Genomic DNA, 15,659 nt, shown 5'->3' with positions numbered 1-15,659 from the left:
GAAATAACTCAGAACTCACCCAAGGTTTATGTAAGATTTATGTATGGTATGATTGGGTCGTGTAGTTATTTTATTGATAAGGATTTTTTAGATAGAATCTTTAATTATTGGATTTGTTGGGAGCCGCCCCGAGTCTTCGGAGAGGGGTGTCATACAAATCTAAATAATAATAATAATAATAATAATAATAATAATAATAATAATAATAATAATAATTATTATTATTATTATTATTATTATTATTATTATTATCTGAGCAACAGAAATTTTGGCTTAATTGTGGTCATTGTCAGTTGCCCAGCTAGAGCAACAGTTACTAACAGCAGCCCTTGAGAAAATTGTGATTGTCCAAAGGAAAATTATTTGCATTTTTTATATTGCACTGAATACTATTTATCTTTTTCTAAAAATTCATATTAGTGGTCTGCGGGATTTAAAATTATGTTTGCATGTATGTATTTTTTAATTTGACTTCTATTGTGGGCCGCATACAAATCTAATAAATTATTATTATTATTATTATTATTACTATTATTATTACTATTATTACTATTATTATTATTAAGGTTTGGAGGTGCACAATTCAGCAAACTCCTATTCCAAAAGCCAAGCCAATAATCTCTCTTCCTGAATCTCAACTTATTTCTCCTCCAACCAACCTTCTTCGACTCTTTTGTTTGTGCTGCTGTTTGTTCAAACTCTCAGTATTCCACCAGGCTGTCTTCAAAAATGAATCCAATTTTGCCAAAGTCATAATTAGAGACATAAGAAATTAGCCATTAAAGTTAACAGTGAAATCCCACTTGTACTTCTTGCAGATTAATCTATCACTTTGTGTTGTCCTAGGAGGAGTACAAAATGTTCTTGCACGGCAGAATTACCAAAGCACCTAATGTGTAGATTAATTTTTCAACTTCCCTGATGAATCTTAGTTAGAAGATGGATCTTAATATAATGGTACATCATTATCCAACACAGAGAGCATCCGTATCTTTTTCTATTATAAACCAACTGTTAGGGGGGAAGTGGGCGAGGAATATAAGATGAAACACAAAATCTAATGGCAGATAAGGGATATTGAAACAAAGGGGAGGAGGGAGGATCCTAGGATTATCCCATTCATAGTTAAATACTGCTTGAAAGAGTGCTAATGACCAGATGACTGCAAGGAATATAAATCCTTCCATCTTCCACCATTCAGCCAGAAATGAAGAAGCTTCATGAATGATAAGTGAAATACAGTGGTACCCCTACCTAGGAATGCTTCTACTTATGGACTTTTCTTGATAAGAACTGGGTGTTCAAGATTTTTTTGCCTCTTCTCAAGAACCATTTTCCACTTACAAACCCGAGCCTCCAAAACTGTAACCGGAAAAGGCAGGGAGAAGCCTCCGTCGGGCCTATCTAGGAATCTCCTGGGAGGAAACAGGGCTTGAAAAAGTGGGGAGAAGCCTCCATGGGGCCTCTCTAGGAATCTCCTGGGAGGAAACAGGGCTAGAAAAGGCATGGAGAAGCCTCCGTCGGGCCTCTCTAGGAATCTCCTGGGAGGAAACAGGGCTTGAAAAGGTGAGGAGAAGCCTCCATGGGGCCTCTCTAGGAATCTCCTGGGAGGAAACAGGCCCACAAAATGCGTGGAGAAGCCTCCGTTGGGCCTCTCTAATAATCTCCTGGGAGGAAACAGTGCCGGAAAAGGTGGGGAGAAGCCTCTGTGGGGCCTCTCTAGGAATAATAATAATAATAATTTATTAGATTTGTATGCCGTCCCTCTCAAAAAACTCCTGGGAGGAAACAGGGGCAGAAAAGGTGGGGAGAAGCCTCCATGGGTCCACTCTAGGAATCTCGTGGGAGGAAACAGGACCAGAAAAGGCAGGGAGAAGCCTCCGTGGGGCCTCTCTAGGAGTCTCCTGAGGAAACAGGGCTGGAAAAGGAGGGGAGAAGCCTCCGTGGGGCCTCTCTAGGAATTTCCTGTGAGGAAACAGGGCCTCCACCCTCCCTGTGGTTTCCCCAATTGCACACATTATTTGCTTTTACATGGATTCCTATGGGAAAAATTGCTGCTTCTTACAAATTTTTCTACTTAAGAACCTGGTCACAGTATGAATTAAGTTTGTAAGTAGAGGTACCACTGTACCTTCGAGAACAAAAACAAAGCAATCTCAGTTGCCTTTGAAAAAGAACCTTTGGGTTCTAAACAAATCTAATAAATTCTTATTATTATTTCTTTCTTTCTTTCTTTTGTTTTCTTTCTTTCTTTTTTCTTTTTCTCTTTCTTTCTTTCTTTCTTTTTTTCTTATTTATTTATTGGACTTGTATGCAGCTTCTCTCCGTGGACTCGGGGCATTGATTCTTTCCTTGATTAAATTCCACCCAACAGCTCAACCCCCTCTTCTTTGTGGCAAGCCCTCAAATATTGGAACACTGCTACAATGCCTCCCATGGTCCTTCTTTTTATTAAACTAGACATTCCCAGTTCCTGCAACCTTCCTTCATATGTTTTAGCCTCCAGTCCGCTAATAATCTTTGTTGCTCTTCTCTGCACTCTTCCTAGATTCTCTACATTCTTTTTACATAGTGGCGACCAAAAGTGAATGCAGTATTCCAAATGTGGCTTTACCAAGGCCTTATAAAGAAGGATTAACACTTCACATGATCTTGATTCTATCCCATGAATATAGAAGGTGCAAGTCCTTTGCCCTCTCATTTTGATAGATCAGTTTCCATTTGATTTTCTCTGATCAAGACTGATCCCTTAAAAAATATTGGCAGCCTCAAGCTACCTACAAGACCCTTTACATTTCAAGTGCTCTTTTTCAGAGACAAGAAAAGACATCCTATAGGCTTTGAACAGGTACAATGGAAACGTCATTCATTAGTAATCCTTGGAGCCTAACTTCATTTAAAACCGGCTCTGGGTTCAGAAAGCAATTAATATTGCCCTTCAGGTATAAGAGTGCAGAGTAGTTCCCTTGGGAATTGCTATACTTCTTCATCCTCTTTTAAGTTTAGATTTACCCGGTTACAAATCGTAGGTGTTAAATGGGTAAAAAAAAACCTATTAAACAAGGAATACTGCTGGCTTAAGTGGCTAAGTGTTTGATGGTATACCATGGTATTTCCATTTTTATGCTCTATTAAAGCAATTGGAAGAATATCAGTTGTATGAAGGATCAGGTAATTTATATACAAATTTGATAAAATGCCATATGTTGGAATAAAAAAAAAGAAATGCTAATTTCCAAGCATGTCAGATTGGAAATAGAGGCTCAGAGAGCTCAGTGACCTATAGGTACGGTCAGGTACGCAGAACCAGTAGAAAGATTTTGGTTAGGTATGCAGAACCGGTAGAAAATTTTTGAATGTTTTCTTTTTTTTCCTTTCTGGGCTCTGGGTATGTTTTTTCTATCACAGTAAATGAGGTTGAATGTGTATAATTTTAGAATAGCTGTGCGTGCATGTGTGTGTGTACATACACATACAGTATATATTATTATTATTATTGTTATTATTATTATTATTATTATTTATTAGATTTGTATGCCACCCCTCTCTGAAGACTTGGAGCGGCTCACAACAGCAAAGCACAGTACAAATCCAATGATTAAAACAGTTAAAACCCTTAATATAAAAACAGTCATACATCCCAAACAAACCATACATAAAACAGGACGGCCAGGGGGAATCAATTTCACCATGCTTGGTGGCAGAGGTGGGTTTTTAGGAGTTTGCGAAAGGCAAGGAGGGTGAGGGCACTCTTGATCTCCAGGCGGAGTTGATTCCAGAGGGTTGGGGCCACCACAGAGAAGGCTCTCCCCCTGGGTCCCGCCAGATGACATTTCATCTGCTCCAGTCCACCAGCATCTGTCTTTACATGCTCAGGATAGACAAGTCCCTAGCTCACTATAGGTCAGTGACCCAATGGCTACTCCCCCAAGGGATATATAGAGTGTTCAGAGAGGGGTAGTATCTCTGGTGTAGGGGCATGTTGTGTCCTTTTATGGCAACTCATTTCAGGGCAGCTCACTCACCTTTGGTCCCCACCAAAGCTCTCAGCTGTGGCTCCTAGTAGCTGTAGCATGCGCAGTGGCCACACCCTGGGCAACGGCTCCAATAGGCTGGCCAAAACTAGCTTGACGTTTCAAATAGGATGGCCATGATACATCAATCAAAGCTACTTTTTGTATAAGATTTTTTATTTTTTCTTCACCATAAAGTAGAACAATATATAGTTATAAACACAACAACAATGCTTAAAATCAATCATATACCAACTTTTCTTTTCTCATTACTCACTCCATGGAAGGTCTTATCTCTCCCCGTGTTTTTGTTTTATGTAGACTGAATGTGGGAGTGTATGGCTGCTATAATGAAATTTTAGACTCATGTGATTAAACATCATTAAACCCTTTCCTCTCCCACCCCCACATTCCTGATCCTGCCTTTTCCTCCCCTCCATTCTTGGTCCTGCCCTTTGCCATCAATGGGCAATGCTTTCCTAAACCCCCTCCCCCATTTCTGATCCTGATTGTGGGAGGAGAAGTTGTCCAAATTTACATGAATACATAGAGCCAGGGTTGCGCAGCAGGTAGAGTGTTGTACTGCAGGTCAGTGAAGCTGATTGTAGATCTGTAGGTCAGCAGTTCAAATCTCACCACAGGCTCAAGGTTGACTCAGTCTTCCATCCCTCCGACGTGGGTAAAATGAGGACCCGGATTGTGAGGGCAATAGGCTGGCTCTGTTAAAAAGTGCTATTGCTGACATGTTGTAAGCTGCCCTAAGGCTAAGGAGGAGGGCGGCAATCAATCAACAAACAAACAAACAAACAAACAAACAAACAAACAAACAAACAAACAAACAAACAAACAAACAAACAAACAATTGGAAGATCGCTGTCTGTTATACCATGGTGCTGGAGGAGTAATACCCAGGGGTGGGCTGCTAGCCAGAATGCTAAATTGGGCTCGCCGCCACGGCCTGTGGAGATAGCAAATTTGTGCACGGGGCCGCAGGTGCACCCGTGTTTCCGCAAGGATTTTTTGCTTCCATGCATGCCCAAACACAGGCGCATCTGCGGCTCCGTACGCAATTTTGCTATGTCCACAGGTGCAAAAGCAACATCGCGCTGGCCCGCAAGCACTCACGAGCCGCTGCCACGAGCCCAATTTAGCATTCTGACTGGAGCCCACCCCTGGTAACACCTCATTAAAAAAACCTTGGTCCAGCTGGCCTGGTTGGTAGCACCTCTTAAGGGACCCTTTCCAGGGTTACAGGAGAAGGTGTTCAATTGTTCTGAAGGCAGAAGAGGACTCTACGTCCCAACAGTAGACAAAGCGTCAAACTCCTCTTCTAGGAGAAGGGAATAATAATAATAATAATAATAATAATAATAATAATAATAATAATAATAATAAAAAAAAAATTAGATTTGTATGCCGCCCCTCTCCGAAGACTCAGGGCAGCTCACAACAACAATAATAACAGTGTTACAATGTAAACAAATCTAATATTTAAAAACATCTAAAAACCCCACCATTTAAAAACCATGCAACACACGCATACCATACATAAAACTATAAAAGACTGGGGGAGATGTCTCAATTCTCCCATGCCTGGCGATACAGGTGGGTCTTAAGTAATTTGCTAAAGACAGAAACTCTTACTCTAAACCTCCACGTTCTGATATCTCCTGCGACGTAGCTGGAACCCATCGTATTGGCCTTTGCCATTCCATTGGAATATTTCGGAGACGTGGAGAGGGGGTGTCTGCTGCTTGGGTAACAGTCTATACTAACCAGTGATGGGCTACCAAAAGTTTTACTACCACACTGTGGGCATGGCTTATGCATTTTCTTTCAATATATTTCAGTACAAATTGGGTATTCTAGGGTGGAGCTCCATTTTCGCTACCCCACTACGTTCCCCCCCATCCAGGTAGTAGCCCACCCTTGATACTAACCTACCCAGGCCTTGTGCTCTGGAGAAGTTACTCCAGCTTTGCATTAGGCATTTTAGGAACTCTTTCCGGAGCATGATACCATAATCTTTCGAGACTGAAGGATGCCAATGACAATGATTTAATATTATTCAACTTTAATCCAAATGCCCCCCAGAAGGTTGCCCTGAGAAAGAGACAGACAAACCTTCTCCATAACTTTCCTGCTACTCTTGAGAACCGAGAGCAGGAATGTTTGTTGGTCTGACATTCCGACATGGCGAGAACTGATAGTTTAATTCAGAACTCAATAGCAGATATTTTGTTTTTCAGTGTCTTGGATTTTTCCCCCTTTCCTGAAAAAAAGAGGATCCCCCCCCCCATTCTGAAGGTGCTTTAAGAATCTCTATAGCACTGCTTTTCAACTTTGGCAGTTTGAAGATATATGGACTTTAATTCCCAGATTTCCCAGAAAGCCCATACATCTTCAAGCTGCAAAGGTTGAAAAACACTGCTCTATACAGTTTTTTTGGCTTTTCCTCCTCTACTTTTCTTTATGGTGCAGAACCACAGCAGGAGTCAATACTTTGTTAGATTTTCCTTAAAAAAAACCCTAAAAAAACCAGGACCAGGTTGGTTGTTACTTGACAGTTCAAACCGCCAGGAAGTCTTAAAGACGTGTGCGGAGGAAGGGATGCATATTTGGAGAGTAACTGCACAAGGGTTTTATGAATGCATGAGGAGGGGAACGAAGACCTTCTGAAAACAATCCACAGAAGGGAGAAATTGATCCCGAATGGCAACTTAATCAATAAATGAAAGGAAAACCTCGGTGGAATGTAAACAGTCCCTGGGAACTATCGGTTGGCCGGCTTTCTCTCGCACCACATCAAACATTCTCATTGTTGGGTCTTCCTTGTCAAAGCAACCTGTCTCCCCTACAGCTCACCCTGGATTCATTTGCAGTAGCAGAAGGTTGCCTTGCCAGGAAGAAAGGAAGACTTTCAAAGGTCTGTAGAATCAATACGGCAGCTGTAACAGCAAGCAGTCAAAACCTGGAAGGTTCTGTGTTTTGTAGGGTATGCTTTGTTGGCGAGGGGAGGGAGGAACCCCTCAAGGTTCTTCAGTTAAAAAGAAAACAAGGGGGGGACAAAAAAACCTCAGGTGGTGAAGGTCTTCATCCAGTGCAAATATTGAAGAATTTGAGTGTTCTAATCTTGACAGCCTGGTCTACCAAAATATCACCATCGCTCCTCCAACTCCTCCAACAAATGACTGTAACTTTATTGCTTCTATTTATATTGACTGGTTCCTAAGTGTTGTACCTCATGATTCTTGACAAATGTATCTTGTCCTTCATTTACACTAAGAGCATATGCATTAATGACAAATTTGTTGTGTGTCCAATCAAACCTGGCCAATAAATTTCTATTCTATTCTATTCTATTCTATATGGAGTATACTGCTTCCACTTTTGCCATTCAGCCCCAATCCAGGAGCCTTTGCAGGCAGTCACTTTCACGGCAAACTATTTTTGTGTTAAATTTAATTGTACCATTGTGAAATAAAGGGAGACCTGGATAGATTTATTTCAAGCTATTTAGATCTCGTCAGCTAGCCATACCCTTCTTCTGGGATTCGAACCTTTGGCTGCTTACATATCTACAATAAAAAGGTAAGGTTTCCCACACAGAGAGACATATGTGTAGTCATTTCTGGTTCTAGGAGCGGTGGTCATCTTCATTTCTAAGCCAAAGTGCCAGCACTGTCCAAGCACATCTCCATGGCCAGCATAACTAAACCACAAAGGCGCACAGAGCACTGTTACCTTCCCACTAAAGTGGTCCCTATTTTTATGTGCTTTCGAACTGCTAGGTTGGCAGAAGCTGGGACAAGTAACGGGAGCTGACTTCATTATGCAGCACTAGGGATTTGAATTACTGAACTGCCAACCTGCTAATTGAGAAGCTGAGCATCTTAGCCACTGAGACACCACATCCTCAATATCTACACTAGTCTCTCTTTATTTCTTTGTAGCTAAATTTAAATTTGACACATCCCATCTAAGATGAGGCTGATGCAGTGATGTGCTAGTGGCCTGTGCAGCTGGCACCTGAGTTGGACAGTGATGAGGCCAAAGAGGACTCGGTGATGAGTCCTCGGAGAAGGGTGGCATGTAAGTCCAAACAAAAAACAAACAAACAAACAAACAATAAATAAATAAATAAATAACAATAACAAACAAATAAACGGCAGGAGTGTTTCCTCACGAGGAGGTCTCCTCGAGAGTAGGCTTGGGGCTAATTGGCCACTCCTGTAGGCAGGTGGCACTTTGGAGGAAACAACATATTAATTTATATGCCTTTGTGCCTGGGCTTCTGAAACATCTGCTTGGCTCTTGTTCTTGGCATTATTCCTGCAAAGTGCTTCTGGGCATTTTGCCAACCATTGCAAGCTTCCTGATATCTCCAATATGTACAAATTGAAGCGTACAAATTGAATAAATAAATAAATAAATAAATAAATAAATAAATAAATAAATAAATAATAAAAAAGGGAGGGAGAGTAGTAAATGACAGGCTACAGCACGCTTAGGGCGCTCTTTGCTGTGTATTCTTGGAGTTGAATTCTGCACATCTTCAAGTTGCCATAGGTGAAAAAACACTGCACTCTTAGGTTTCTTGGGGCATTTTTCCCCCCTGACTTTTCTGGATGGCGTAGAACCCCAGCAGGTGTCGGCACTTCATTACCTTTTCTTTGGTTCAAAAAAAGCAGGACCAGAGTTATTGGACAGTTCAACCACCAGGAAATCTGAAAGACAGTGGAGTTGAAGTCCACACGCCTCCAACTACCAAAGTTGAAAAACACTGCTATAGACATTCTTTGGAATGAGCGGTGGGGGTAGGGAATGCTCTTTGACTTGATGGGGAATCAGTCATATAAGCAGAGAATTTAGAGATTTAATCCAAGGAATTCTTTAAATAATGCAAAAGAAGGAAAGGAAGGAAGGAAGGAAGGAGGGAGGGAGGGAAGGAAGGAAGGAAGGAAGGAAGGAAGTTCATTTCCGCTTCTACTCAGATCAGCTTGCACCATTTCTAGCTTTAGACATCCTTCCCCACCTTCTAATTTAAACTATTAGAAGTGCTATAAATTAACACCATAGTGTGAAGCCTATTTGTACCTGTGCCTCATTTGGCTGATGGTTTTGCACATGCTGTCCTGCATAGAATTACCCAATTATCTTCGAATGACCTCCCCTCCTTTTTTTAAAAAAGGAATTTTTTTTGGCCACCAATTGTTCCTGGAACTACATAGATGTGCAAAACTGTAACTCTTCCTTCTTTCTTTTTCTTCCTTCCTTCCTTCCTTCCTTCCTTCCTTCCTTCCTTACTTCTTTACTTATCTCTATCTGTCAGTCTGTCTGTCCTATCTATCTATCTCTTTTCTTCCTTCCTTCTTTCTTTCTTCCCCTCTCTCTCTTTCCTTCCTTCCTTCTTTCTTTCCTTCCTTTCTTTATTTATTCCTTTATTAATTTCTTCCTCCCTTTTTCTAACTTTCTTCTTTTTTCTTCCTTCCTTCCTTCCTTCCTTCCTTCCTAGCAAGCAAGCAAAAGCAAGCAAGCAAACAAACAAACAAAGCTTTCCTAAACAGCTGGCCAAACCTAGGGACTGCATCAAAAGCAGAGCCTTTAAAAAAGTCCTCTTCTAATTATTGGCTGACCTTGTTTCAAATGAAGCAAATGAGATGCAAGACTGCCATTAATTGTCTAATGAGGCCAGGCTGCTTTTCTCTGATAGGGTAGAGCTGATTAAATATTAAAACAGCAGCATCAGGGGAAACCAAGGCAAAATATCGGCAGCCCAATGGATTGCAAGGAAAGAAAATATTGATTTCTTTAAAAAAAACCCACCAACCCAGACCTATACAGTCAACAGCTTTAAAAGTCTACTTTTTTAAATGGGCATGTCTTTCTGTAGTCTGAAAGAAGAGATGAAAGTTCAGGAGCACTACTGTAGCTCTTGTCTTGCACCAAAGTTAATTAGAATAGAAATAAAAGGCCAGAATTCAAAATAAGAGTTGAGGAAAAGAGATTGAGAGCCTGACTTTTAAATGTATGCAAGTAATGAAAACCCTCCAGGTTTAAACCAGTGCCAGAAGCATTGATAAGCGAAAGCAACCACCTTTTCTTCTTAACGTTTCTTTGTCATTAAAATATGATATTGTCCCAAAACTGCTTTTCTTCAGGGAAGCAACTGGACTTTCTTGGTTTTTTTTCTTTTGAAGACGTTTCGCTTCTCATATCCAAGAAGCTAAGAACCTAAGAAGAGCCATGCTGAATCAGGTCAAAGCCCATCGAGTCCAGCATTCTGTGTCACACAGTGGCCCACCAATTGTCCAGAAAGAGAAGGCAAGACCCCCCCTTTCCCTTGACCCCCAACAAATGGTACTCAAGGGAATCCTGCCTGCCTCAACCAATATAGAGGCGGCACTTGGACATCCGTTTCAGTAACCACCGATACACTTGGCATCCATGAATCTGTCTAATCCTGCCTTGAAGCTATCAAGGCTAACAGCTGTCACGACCTCTTCTGGAAGTGAATTCCATAAACCAACAACCCTCTGGGTGAATAAATATTTCCCTTTATTTGTCCTCACTTTCTTACCTATGAGCTTTAGGGAGTGCTCCCTCTTCCTAGTGTTGTGTGATGGAAAAAAGAATTTTTCTCTATCCACCTTTTCTATCCCATGCATGATTTTATACACTTCAATCAAGTCTCCCCTTAAACGCCGTCCTTCAAGCCTGAAGAGATCAAGGCGTTGCAACCTGATATCATAAAGGCGGTGCTCGATTTCCTTTATCATTCTTGTTGCCCTTTTTTACACCTTTTCCAGTTCCATTATATCCTTCTTGAGGTGCGGTGACCAGGACTGTACTCCAAGTGTGGTCTCACCATCGATTTGTACAGAGGCAATACAACACATTGCCTACCTTCAATGCGAACTTTATTTCTAAGATTCTGGTTCACAATTTGTGTACTTTTTGACTTCTACCTCTATGAGCCATGGTGGCACAGTGGTTAGAGTGCAGTCCTTCTGCTGAGTGCTGCCTGCCTTCAATTTGGCAGTTTGAATCTCACCAGGCTCAAGGTGGACTCAGCCTTCCATCCTTTCAAAGTGGGTAAAATGAGGGTCCAGATTGTCGGCAGTTCGGCGGTTCGAATCCCTAGCACTGCATAATGGAGTGAGCTCCCATTACTTGTCCCAGCTTCTGCCCACCTAGCAGTTCGAAAGCACATAAAAAATGCAAGTAGAAAAATAGGTACCACCTTTGGTGGGAAGGTAACAGCACTCCATGCATCTTCGGCATTTAGTCATGCTGGCCACGTGACCACGGAGACGTCTTTGGACAGTGGTGGCTCCTTGGTTTTGAAATGGAGATGAGAACTGCCCCCTAGAGTCAGGAATGACTACCACATATGTGCAAAGGGAACATCTACTTTTACCTTTACTTATGAATAGAAGGAATTGTAATGTTCTTGGCCTTTTCAATCAGAATCTACCAAATTCGCTACCCCTTCACCAGTGGGTGCCATACACCCTGATTATGGGGACAGAATGCAATGTTGTAGGAAACCTCTTGATAACACCTTTCCAATTTTCTATTAGGATCTTTCCCTTGAAAGCTATTTAAGAAACAAACAAATGAAACCCCTTTCTCTCATCCTATCTGGTGTCTACTTTATTTTGTCAATACTGTAATGCCCTTCTTTGGTATAATCTCTTTAAAATCCATCTGGTCCCTCTTGAGAAAACCTTCTTAAATTCAAAAATAGGGGCTATTTTTTACCACAGAAGAATATGTAAAGCAATTGAAAACATTTTAATGGATTTTTCTGCCTGTGGCCGTTCTCCCGCCCCCACCCCCAATTGCATTTCCATAATGAAATCTACTTACAAACTTTGGAGTTGCCAGGGATGGATTTTCACGCCAAAGGGCAAAGGTCATTGGTCTTGTAGACTGGCTGTGTAACAAAACAACTATTCCACATTCTATCCCATGCTAACCAACATTTCTTGGATTCTCTGGGATCTTGATATCTCAGCTTCGCTGGCTTATGTACGTCCGTGTATGTGCATGTATAAGATTTGCATTTAGATAATGCAAACAACCCTTTTACACACTTTAAGAACTTATTAGATCAGGGAGAAAAAATAATTTACTTCGTTTCCAAGATAAGCCTTAGTGAGCAAGGAGGAATGAGCTTTTTTTACAAAGCTGTTACTAGAAGCATGCAAATACTTGGCTCAGAGATTTAGTTGGAAGGTGATTTAATCAACTGTCCAAATTAAATTCAGTCCTGGATTGAATTGGTACATTTATTCAAATCTTTGCTTCAAATCAGATGCTGTTGAATGAACCCGGACCTTCTCTCTCTCTCTCTCTCTCTCTCTCTCTCTCTCTCTCTCTCTCTCTCTCTCTCTCTCTCTCTCAAAATGTGGACTCCAAGCTGAATTGGGTTGATGGAATGAATCAAATTTCGGTTGAATCCAATTGATTTGGGGAATTGGATTACAAATCACAAATAAATTATATGAGTATGATTTTTCTTGATTTGTAAACTCTAATCGCTCCATAATGTAGTGAGTAAAAACATTTGAAGTAATTTGGAAATTCCTGAGTTATACGTAGTTCTCAGGGCAGGCAGCTGCTATTACAGCACTCCCAGAGTGTTCAATGGATTTAACAGATTAACAAAGTTGGAAAGGACCTTATAGATCATCTAGTAGACCACCATCCCCTTTCAAACAGGACACCCTACATCATTTCTGACAAATAGAAGTCCAATCTCTTCATGAAAGTCTCCAGTGATGAAGCTCCTACAACTTCCTAAGGCAAACTGTTCTGTTGATTGATGGTTCTCACTGTCATAAAATTCCTCCTTATTTCTAGATCGATTCTCTCCTTGTTCACTTTCTGGGTGTGGTCTTACTAAGGCTTTATAGAGTGGTATTGGTACCTCACTTGCTCTTAATTGTATCCCTCTGTTAATGCAAATTAAAATTGTTCATAGAGTTGAAAAATTGAGCTATTGCTTATTTTGTTTTAATCCAGAAAACGATGAATTTATTTTAGCATCTTGGTTTTGGATTTAGTCTGCTGGGTGAACGTAGCCAGATATGGTTTATTCAACAACGCAAATTTAGGAAAAGTGGGGTTTGGCAGAATGTGTGAATGCAGTCAAGGAAGAGTTAAGCTGACTGTAGTTTTCAGATTCCTCTGGTTTTCTTTTTGATTGGGTTGGAGGCAAGTAATTAGATTCAAATTAAAATAGATTTTTGCTTTACACACACACACACACAAACAGATAGAGATATGCTTTTGCATAATGCTGTGAAAGCCGCTGTATCATACATGGAGATGATGGAGATGATGAGAGAAGGGAGATAAGGATGAGGAGACTTTTTGAAGGCTCTTTGTTTGATCTGCCTCTATTTTCTTTTCATTTATCAAAAGAGACAATAAAATGAAGAGATCCTGGCATTTAACTTTTCTACAGCTTCAGCTGCAGCCTGAAACAAAGGGGCTGTATGTTCACACACCATGGTTATTTGAATTAATCCATTTTGTAGGCTCATTCAATACGGTGAACCATAAAATAATTGAACAGGCTGGCTTTGTACAATATATTAAATCAGGAGAAACAAAACCCCCAGCAACAGAAGACGTAAGGTTAAAGCTAAGCAAATGTCATATATTATGCAAATGCAACCAATAATCTTTAACTGACTTTGTTCGGCATATGGAAAGGCTCCAGCCATTGCATTGATGTTAAGCTCCATTAACGGTGGTGGAGCTTGCTTCCAAATGAACAGGTTTAAGATGATGCCATTAACTCGTCCAGTGGTGGGTTGCAAAATATTCTGCCGCATGCGCAGAAGCTTCCTTGGTAGGTAGGTGGAGGCTCGAGCTGCTGACACTACTGGGTTCAGCAACCCACTGCTGAACTTGACCCATTTCTACATAAAACAAGACAGCACTAATTTATATGGAAGGAAGGGTGAGACAGAGACCCCAGTCTCTTGTTCAGTCTGCATATTCTTCTTTATATCTGCTCGCCAAACTCATTCTTTCTTTGGTGATTGATAGCTGACAATGTAATCCCTCTAAAGGAGAAAATTCAAGATTTGAGGAGGAGGAGGAAGGAAGGAGGAAGAGGAGGAAGAGGAGGAAGAGGGTGGAAGGGAGAGAGGGAGGGAGAGCAAGCATCAAGCCTATTCATGGTGGTCCTGGCAGTATGATGGAAGCTCTTCTAAACACACTCAATGCTGATGACTATGCAAAAGGCAGGGCCTCAATCACACAATTGTGGCCACCAGTTTGAGGGTTTCAAACACTGCCCTATGGCTGTTATCCTGTTAACATAAGCCAAAAACAAATGTACGACTCGTTTCAGTAATTAAATATGCAGTCCTTAAGTCAATTCATGATTGCACCCCAAAATTACAGAATAGAATAGAACAGAACAGAACAAATTAATAGAAGAGAATAGAAATGATGAAATGATGAATGACAAATTACTTTTCATGAATGGAATAACATAGTTGGAAGGGATATTGGACAATTGGTTATCCAATCTCTTCTTAAAAATTTCCAGTGCTGGAGCATTTATAACTTCTGGAGGCAAGTTGTTCCATTGATTACTTGTTCTAACTGTCAGGACATTTCTCCTCAGTTCTAAGTTGCTTCTCTCCTTTTTTAGTTTCCACCCATTGCTTTTTGTTCGACCCTCAGGTGCTTCGGAGAATAGCTTGACTCCCTCTTCTTTATGGCGACCCCAGAGATTTCAGAAGTTGAGGGTTGTGTGGTTGTTGACTCTGAAGCAAACCTGATCGGGGTCATTTTGGAACCTTCAGGGTTGCCACAATGTGAAGAAGAGATAGGGAGGGGGACATAGTTAGAGGAGGATTTTGTAGCCAAAGCAAAATAGTTCCCTGTGGGAACCAAGGACATTCCAACAGGTGGCTGGAGAGAGAAAGAGAAAAGTAACCAGGCAACCAGCCAACACTTTGACTGGACCATGTGATTGTTTGGGGAAAGGGGAATTGCACTTTGTAATCAGGTGAAAACCCCAAGAACATTCAGACTCGGTTTTCACCGGTTTGTGCCAATATGATAGCTCCAATAAATTTGTTTTTTGAGGAACTACCCCGCCTTCGAGTTCTGTTTTCTAGGGAGTTATTACTTGGAACCCTGACAGTGGTTTTGTGTGTTACCTGCATCCCAGGGATGAGCCCACCTATTTGCGTGGACTGCTTTCTGGCATAATAACAATAACAACAACAATTACAACAACAATAATAATAGACTTGTATGCTGCCCCTCTCCGAGGACTCAGAGTGGCTCACAAGAAATAATGCAAATACAAATCTAATATTAAAAACAGTTATAAAAAAAACCATTATAAAAAACCAGTCATACAATCCAAACAAACCATGCATAAAATAAAACAGCTAGGGGTATATCAGTTTCCCCAAGCCTGGCGACATAGGTGGGTTTTCAAGAGCTTGTGGAAGGCAAGAAGGGTGAAGGCAGTCCTAATCTCTGGGGGGAATTGATTCCACAGGGCCGGGGCCGCCACAGAGAAGACTCTTCCACTGGGTCCCACCAGGCGACATTGCTTCGTCGACGGGAGCCGGAGAAGGCTCACTCCGTGGGACCTAATCGGTC

This window comes from Erythrolamprus reginae, chromosome 9, assembly GCF_031021105.1.
Source record: "Erythrolamprus reginae isolate rEryReg1 chromosome 9, rEryReg1.hap1, whole genome shotgun sequence".
NCBI classification, from domain to species: Eukaryota; Metazoa; Chordata; class Lepidosauria; order Squamata; family Dipsadidae; genus Erythrolamprus; species Erythrolamprus reginae.
The sequence above is the reverse complement of the archived record's forward strand: the minus strand, read 5'-3'. Positions refer to the sequence as shown.